The sequence below is a fragment of the Crinia signifera genome, chromosome 8, assembly GCF_055691185.1.
Source record: "Crinia signifera chromosome 8, ASM5569118v1, whole genome shotgun sequence".
Classification (NCBI taxonomy): domain Eukaryota; kingdom Metazoa; phylum Chordata; class Amphibia; order Anura; family Myobatrachidae; genus Crinia; species Crinia signifera.
In genome coordinates, this window is record NC_139224.1 from 154,725,374 (window position 1) to 154,735,084 (window position 9,711).

A 9,711-nucleotide genomic window follows, 5' to 3' on the forward strand; every position below is an offset into this window, starting at 1 on the left:
ATCACGGTGTGGGGATATGTATAATGGGCATCACGGTGTGGGGCATATGTATAATGGGCATCACGGTGTGGGGCATATGTATAATGAGCATCACGGTGTGGGGCATATGTATAATGGGCATCACGGTGTGGGGCATATGTATAATGGGCATCACGGTGTGGGGCATATGTATAATGGACATCACGGTGTGGGGCATATTATAATGGGCATCACGGTGTGGGGCATATGTATAATGGGCATCACGGTGTGGGGCATATGTATAATGGGCATCACGGTGTGGGGCATATGTATAATGGACATCACGGTGTGTGGCATATGTATAATGGGCATCACGGTGTGGGGCATATGTATAATGGGCATCACGGTGTGGGGCATATGTATAATGGGCATCACGGTGTGGGGCATATGTATAATGGGCATCACGGTGTGGGGCATATGTATAATGGACATCACGGTGTGGGGCATATGTATAATGGGCATCACGGTGTGGGGAATATGTATAATGGGCATCACGGTGTGGGGAATATGTATAATGGGCATCACGGTGTGGGGCATATGTATAATGGGCATCACGGTATGGGGCGTATGTATAATGGGCATCACGGTGTGGGGCGTATGTATAATGGACATCACGGTGTGTGTGGCATATGTATAATGGGCATCACGGTGTGGGGCATATGTATAATGGGCATATGTATAATGGACATCACGGTGTGGGGCATATGTATAATGGGCATCACGGTGTGGGGCATATGTATAATGGACATCACGGTGTTACCATATAGGCATATAGATATTGTTATATACCATCATTAATGTAATGTGATTTTAACCATAGTATATATTATGTATGTGTATATAAAAATAGGAATAGCTTAATAATTAGGATATCAGAGTTTAATGTTTAGACATCGTAGTATAGCTTTTTGTTTTACTAAATAATATGAAGGACCACTTTGCAACATATCAAATGCAACTGAATTTATTTAGGAGACAAAATGTCTAAGGCATGCTAATTAGCAGATATAGATGTGTTGATTCCCCCAGTTACATAATACTTATTAACCAAGTATAAACAAAGTAATGTACTTCACACCCCAGGATGCAAATAACAGAACAATAAGACAAACGGGTATTTAAGGATATACTATTTAGCACAGGCTATATAGGTTTAGCAAATACAAACTAGCTATTGTCTTGTTATACTGCGGGACAGGATACAACCGTTTAAACTGGGGTACTTCAAAGGAAGACTAGATTTTATGACACCTTGAGTCTTGGGAACCAACATTATCCCATGGGAACAGGCAATTTCAATCAGTGAATTGGTGATATAAGGAAAGAGACAGATAGAGTAGAGACTGACACACTGACACACATACAGGCACACATGGACAGTCAGTAAGAAACCCATTCAGTGAGTCAGGAGGAGAGATGTGAGACACGAGGAGAAGCGAGAGGAACCAAGGAATGGGCTGGAGTGAGAGTCTGACAGTAAACATGGTAGTTATGAATGTTCGTTTATGGGTATAAGTATGTCATTTATGTCAGTATTGTAGCAGTCTAGGACTGTCGATTGTTTTAATGTCATTTTATGTAATATAAGCAAGGAGGCGTATATAAATATATATATAATAGCGTATACATCAATTACTGTGTTAATGTATTCTGTAATGGTTTGTTTTGCCTGTAAATAAATATCAGACTTTCTGAGCTAAAATTACAAGTCTTGAACTCTCATATTTGGGGAATCAAATTATGACAAGTACTCTGCATATTGTATTGTAAAGTCTATTAGAATATAATTGCAGACGTCAAATATATATGTTATTATATCAATACCAGATATAATAAATATATTTTATATAATATTTCAATCTCAATAACCATTTTTGGGATAAGAGAGATATATGATTCCCTAAACTCAACAATGGCGACCACGAAGGGACTTGTACATTTTGGTATCTGATTGTATGATTATGATATTTATAAGGAGTAGCAGATGCGTGAAGCTGGCTACCTAACCTACAGAATCACAGTGAGGATGTATCTAGGAAAACGTAATACTATTGTGTATTTTTATCTTGCATTGTTTGTAGACCTAGAATAACGTATTGGTAGAACAGAACTGATATTCCATTGTTACAATTATCTGGAAGTGCACGCTTAGATATTGATATATGGCATCATTCAGCAATATTTTTAACTAATACTATATTTACTAGGCTCAGCACAAGGGCTGGTTAGCCTGCTGACACATTGCAAGATCACAGTGGGGTATGTTACTAAATAGGCACATGATAATTGTAAGGCCTACAATAAAATAGAATGGAAATGAGCATTTCCAAATAAATGATAATAAGTACCAGATATTAGAGTTAACTTTGAGAATCCGGACACTCTCATTGGGAGGATATCTTGTGTACAAAATATAAATATAGCATTGCAAAACGTGTGCAATGCTGAATTTACATAAAGTTACAGTAGCATTCAGGAAAATGCCCAAAACTGTTACTTTAGGAGCTAAAGAGAAATCAGGTTCACGCTTTAAGAGCGCATGCCTGAAAATGAACGCAAAAATGCATTCATTGTTAAAGTCCCTTAAAGGGAAGAAAACCAAACAGGAAAATATAGGAACAAACGCAAGAAGCCTGGCAGTTTGTAATCAAACTGGCAAGATCTCTTGTGAAGACATAATAGAAACACCCAACACTACACAGAGAAATAGTGTTGCTGTATGTGAGACCCTGTACACAGGGTCTACAGAAGTCAGGAATGACTTTATCAGACAAGAACTTGAAATGGAGAATGAAAAATATATGTTGCAGGATTGCATCAATGTACAGCCTACAGAGGCTGTTATTGTCACATACACCATAAACAAACAAGCCTCTCTGATAGAGGAAGGAGACAACACTGTGCAAGATGTATCCATCATCAAAAGGCACATTAACACAAAGAAGGGAATAGCAAAAGGAGATGATCCCTATAATGATTTTAGCCAGTGGGAAGATCAGTGTAACGTCAGTGTAACTTATGTGGAGAGGTGTTCTACTGAGCACACTCTCAGAGTTCCCATTGTGATGGAAGAATTTGTTACTAAAGGAAACCTGTCAATAGCCTTAGGCCCAGACAGCAGCAGTATAGTGCACACAGGGGAGGAGCAGTTCTCCATGATGCAAACTCCCATGGTAACCAAAGTTGTTACACATGCAACCCCTAAAATCATGTGTCCACCTAAAAATGCATTTAAAGGGAAGATCTATGAAATGAATTTGAGCATGCATGTTTACATACATAGCTCCCACACCTTTGTAACCTCCACACAGCAGTTAAGACCAACTAGTAGTGGAGCAAATGTTTGCAGTCTCTCAGAGAGACCAAATGCAGATCAATCTGAAAACACCACACCAAGGTTCAGCAATGATACAAAGTGTCACCAGGATGAATATGTTTTTGTACCCTGGAAACCTAACAATTTTGTTATAGATCTGGACAGGCAGAAAGCCCTCCTGAAACCTGCAAAAGGTATCCGGCACGGATTAACAAGTTTCTCTCCCCACAAGAATATTTTCCAGGGCTGGCAAAATTCTCCAAGGCTGAAGAGTCACACTGAACAGCAAGCACTGCAGATGGAGAAGTGCTGGATTCAGACCACTTCAGGGAGTGCAAACACAAGTCAGACGGTGGTATCACTTATTTTACTTTTAAAACATAATGTAGCCATTGTTTGCTTTGAGAGGATCTCACATGTTAAACCAGCCCAGTTTTCCAAGTTAAATTTGCCCAGCATCATATATGCAGCAGAGTTTGTGCTGTCAATGACACACAAAACTACAGAAAGTAAAGACTGCCACGGACCAGCAACCATTGCTAGTTATTAAGTCCTTAAAAACCATAGTTATGGAAAGTCTGCATCTGGCAGCATAGAGGAGAGAAATGGCACAGACCAGAAAACATGGCCAGCAATGTTGGACCAGTAGATAGCACAAAAGATATAGCAGCATTGTCACACCAGTTTGTAAAGAGCAATAATAGTTACTGTATTTCTTTTTGTTTCAATTTTAGGTTACAAATTCTACACAGCAGCAACAAAGCTCCAATTCACACCAAAGAACAAGTTCTACTAACCCTTTTATTGCTGCAATTATGCAAACAGCCAGTCTCCTGCACAGTCAGTATCTGCGGCCTAAGGAGGGTCCAAAAACTGTCACATGGACAAAAATCAAAGGACTTTTGTTTTTATTAGTTTCTTTTTTCTTTCTTCAGTCCTTCAGAGAAGGAAAAGTTTTAACTACAGCAACTATTATTTGTTTTCTGGACACATGGACAAAATCCCCTTTTCTCTTCTTCAGGAGAAGTTCATTAACCCCCTCACTACAGCAATCATTGTTTGTGTGTTTGTCAGGACACATGCTCACACCTCTTACAGTGTGAATCTCACCCCTGCAAGCATGCAGAATCCTTTTGTACATACATTTTTAATCGCCAATCAACCCACGCATATGATCTTCATTTGTTTTATGTCATTGTATATACCTTGTAAATATTTTTTCTTCTTCTTCATATGAGTATATGCTGATTATATATATACACGCTTCCTTCTTAAAAAGCTTCAAACTCATTTAAATATCAGACAAAGAATGGTATGCCTTACATCAAATTGGGAAAGAGAAACGTTTTGTTAGTTGTTGAGATGGACCATTCTCTTAATACAGACTTAACCAAGTCTAAGAGAATGAATAATAGCATAGATAGAATATTGTAGTTATTGTATATGCACATGGCTGCATATCACACAACACTGGAAGGAATCAGATATAGTCAAACCCATTCTTAACAGATATCTAATATTTGTTTGAAGCAAAATCATAATCATTTGTTGTATTGATAGGATGTTTTCATAGGTATGTCAAATCAAAATATTATCGTTAGTTATTGGATTTAGTTGGTGTATGGTTATTTTAGTTTAAGATAACATAGCATATAGGAAAGTAGGTAAGAGATCAGAGACTGAATGGTAAATTGTTATTCAGTGAGGAAATTTAGTATAGACGGAGTGGATCCTTTAGAATCTACCCCAGACATTTACCTGCCAATGCCTGAAGATAAAGGTTCTTATCAACAAGTAAAGCAAAAATACTTGGTTAAAGTTTCAACTGCTGTATTCAATGTCACAAACTGTTTTGTTCAACACAACGAGGTTAGGGTTAAAGAGAGACATGGACACTTATCATGATTGCAGCGCGATAATCTTAAAGGACGCACAAGGACACTTGTCACGATCACAGCGATAATCTTAAAGGACGCACAAAGCGAGCTTGCTAAGGACTGTTCAAAACTGTGGTGAAGAAATTTATCAAGACCACAGCACTCCAAGGGCCACACATTCCCTTTATACACGTAAATCAACATTGCAAGCAAGTCAACAGTGTCTATGAAGAATTCTACTTCTACGTCCACCATACTGCAAATGTAAAGTGTCTCCAAGAACTGCAACCCACACAGGTGACAGCCCTCAGCCAGGAAATCACTGTAAACAACAGTACAAGGAAAGTGTCCTCATACATCGACCAAACAACATCTACAAGGCAAGCTGTGGCGTGGCATATAACTGTCTGTAGCAATGAAAATATTTTCCTCATGAATACTGAATATAAATAACCTCTGTCCCTGGTCAAATTTAGTTATTATAGGGTAAACTAGGTTAATTAAGTAAGGATATTTCATTCCAATGGTGAATTTATGTTTAGGATAGTTTGAAAAAGAATGTTTAGAAATATATATGAAGCAAGTATGGTAATTTACTGTGTGACCAATCAAAATAATTTCTTATGGTCACAAGCGGGGGACTGTTACCATATAGGCATATAGATATTGTTTTATACCATCATTAATGTAATGTGATTTTAACCATAGTATATATTATGTATGTGTATATAAAAATAGGAATAGCTTAATAATTAGGATATCAGAGTTTAATGTTTAGACATCGTAGTATAGCTTTTTGTTTTACTAAATAATATGAAGGACCACTTTGCAACATATCAAATGCAACTGAATTTATTTAGGAGACAAAATGTCTAAGGCATGCTAATTAGCAGATATAGATGTGTTGATTCCCCCAGTTACATAATACTTATTAACCAAGTATAAACAAAGTAATGTACTTCACACCCCAGGATGCAAATAACAGAACAATAAGACAAACGGGTATTTAAGGATATACTATTTAGCACAGGCTATATAGGTTTAGCAAATACAAACTAGCTATTGTCTTGTTATACTGCGGGACAGGATACAACCGTTTAAACTGGGGTACTTCAAAGGAAGACTAGATTTTATGACACCTTGAGTCTTGGGAACCAACATTATCCCATGGGAACAGGCAATTTCAATCAGTGAATTGGTGATATAAGGAAAGAGACAGATAGAGTAGAGACTGACACACTGACACACATACAGGCACACATGGACAGTCAGTAAGAAACCCATTCAGTGAGTCAGGAGGAGAGATGTGAGACACGAGGAGAAGCGAGAGGAACCAAGGAATGGGCTGGAGTGAGAGTCTGACAGTAAACATGGTAGTTATGAATGTTCGTTTATGGGTATAAGTATGTCATTTATGTCAGTATTGTAGCAGTCTAGGACTGTCGATTGTTTTAATGTCATTTTATGTAATATAAGCAAGGAGGCGTATATAAATATATATATAATAGCGTATACATCAATTACTGTGTTAATGTATTCTGTAATGGTTTGTTTTGCCTGTAAATAAATATCAGACTTTCTGAGCTAAAATTACAAGTCTTGAACTCTCATATTTGGGGAATCAAATTATGACAAGTACTCTGCATATTGTATTGTAAAGTCTATTAGAATATAATTGCAGACGTCAAATATATATGTTATTATATCAATACCAGATATAATAAATATATTTTATATAATATTTCAATCTCAATAACCATTATTGGGATAAGAGAGATATATGATTCCCTAAACTCAACAACGGTGTGTGGCATATGTATAATGGGCATCACGGTGTGGGGCATATGTATAATGGGCATATGTATAATGGACATCACGGTGTGGGGCATATGTATAATGGGCATCACGGTGTGGGGCATATGTATAATGGGCATCACGGTGTGGGGCATATGTATAATGGGCTTGACGGTGTGGGGCATATGTATGACGGGCATCTCTGTGAGTGGCAAATGTATAACGGGCATCTCTGTGAGTGGCATATGTATAATAAGCGTTACAGTGTGGGGCATATGTATAATAAGCATTACAGTGTGGGGCATATGTATAATAAGCGTTACAGTGTGGGGCATATGTATAATAAGGGTTACAGTGTGGGGCATATGTATAATAAGGGTTACAGTGTGGGGCATATGTATAATAAGTGTGACAGAGTGAGGAATTATGTTTTTCTTCTTTTTTTAATGTAATGCCCCGCCCCTTTTGTAGCTCCTCCCACATCTCATCCGCCCACTTTCTGCCCCCGCTGTTTCACCCCCCCCCCCCTTCCCCCATGGGGGCCCTGGGAAGTTGTTATACCGGGGACCAGGATTTCTCTTGGCAGCCCTGACTATGGGTAATGGTAATAGTGTCGACTGTATGAATGTCGACATACATTAGGTGGACTACTGATGATCGACAGGGCTTAGGTCGACACCTGAAATAGTTCGACATGGCTAAGGTCAACATGGATGTAAGTCGACACAAGCATTAGGTCAACAATGGGAAGGTCGACGGTCAATAGATCGACATGAGTTCTTTCAAAAAAAATCTGCATATCGACATAGTCGACACGGGCATCGTCTAAATGTACTGCGTCCCCTCGCATGGCTCGATGCGCTCGGCACACTATGATATTCTCCCTCCACGCCCTAGTGGATGGTAGGGTTTGAAATACCGCCTGTCGGCATATGTCGGCTAATAAAAAAAGTGTAAAACCCAATGTCGACCTTCAAATTCAGTAATTGATCCATCTGGATTTACTTTTGATCTATGGCTGCAACACGGGGAAAAAAAAGCCATTTTTATTAGACCATGACAATATTAAACGGAACCCAACTTTCTCCATTGTATATCTGGCCGACATGGATAGTGGGGGTATGAGCGTATTAACTATAGTGGGCGCCCAACTAACATATAAGTACCTATATCTGCACCTAAACTGAGTTTAAGCAAAGCCACCGTCACCCTAGTCCCTTGTCGACCGAATGCTTGTGTCAACCTTTTGACTTTTGACCTTAGCCATGTTTATGTGTCCACCTTCAGTGGTCAATCTACTGTATGTCACCCTCCATAGGTTCAGCCTAGTCCCATATATTACAGTCTTTAGCTGTTATTACAGTTGCTAAATCAGAGGCTACAAGATTGCCAGAGACGGAGATCAGCTATGGAAAAGTATAAGTGTCGTAATAGAAATATAAATCAAAATATTTTCTAGTGAACTTAACTCGAAAGTTCAAATGTCATTAATTGCATAGAGCATATAAATTGATGGAGGATAACGCATTGTCTGACGTGCGTGTGACAAAGTGTTTACACGCTGTAAGCAAGGTTACCGAAAGTACAACTTTATGTTATTATTGATTGATTTAACATTTTATTGAGGTTCTAACTAGGGTGGCCAATACCAGGATCGGCGGGATCCCGGGATTTGGCCCCTAAAACGCCAGGATTTCAACCCCGGGATTTGAGTTTCCAATCCCGGGATTTCGGGATTAGACTGCGCATGCGCAGTCTAATGCCGTGCAGCGTCTGAGCTTGTGCTCAGACGCTGCCCGGCTTCTCCCGTCCCGGGCAGTGCGGCTCTGCGCAGCGTGATGACGTCAGAGGTCACGCTGCGCAGGCCACACAGCTGCCGCCTCATCATTCTCTGCGCACCACGCTGACCTCCAGCCGCCTCCATGAGACCGCCCACCCAGGCTGCCAGTGCCTGCATTCGGACCCCATACCATTGCCCGACACCCACCCAGGCTGCATCCTCCCAGCTCCATCGCCCGCCCGGCCGCACTGCACCTGTAAGTAAATATGCGGGTGAAAAGGTGGAGGTCACTGTGTGACCAGAGAGAAGGGTGAACAACAAGGTTTTTGGGGCACACTTTGACAAATGGTAATGTGTGAATTTTAAAAAATATGACGATTATATAGTATAATTATTGCACAAGGGTGATAGTTAGGAGCAGATCGACAGAAAATGGCAGAAAGACAAAACTTATATAATTACAAGTCCAAGTATGTCAGCGGGGTTATCCAGAGCTGAATGCTGCAGGTTTAGTTGAAGCTAAGTCTATCTACTGAGATCAGCTATTAGAATGAGCGCCGGCATGACGGACCGATACCACGCCGCCTGAACCTGTGATGACAGGGGCGATGCGTGGTCTCCAGGTCCCGTTTAGCCGGCGGCGTTACCTGCAGAGGGATCAGGTGAGGTTGACGGGAGACATAGGAGAAATAGGAGAAGGTGAAGAGGGGGAGGCACCCAACCTGCCGTGTTAATGATGAGACAACCTCACCTTATTAATTACTAAACTGTCAAGTAATTATTCCACGCTTCTTAGTATTGACACAACAATTATATTAATTAAGTAATTTTATGTTTCTTCACATTAAACCAATTCGATAAAGTTAATGTCTTGCAACTATTTATCTTCCCCATGCATTTAATCCCAAACAATTTTCACTAGTTTT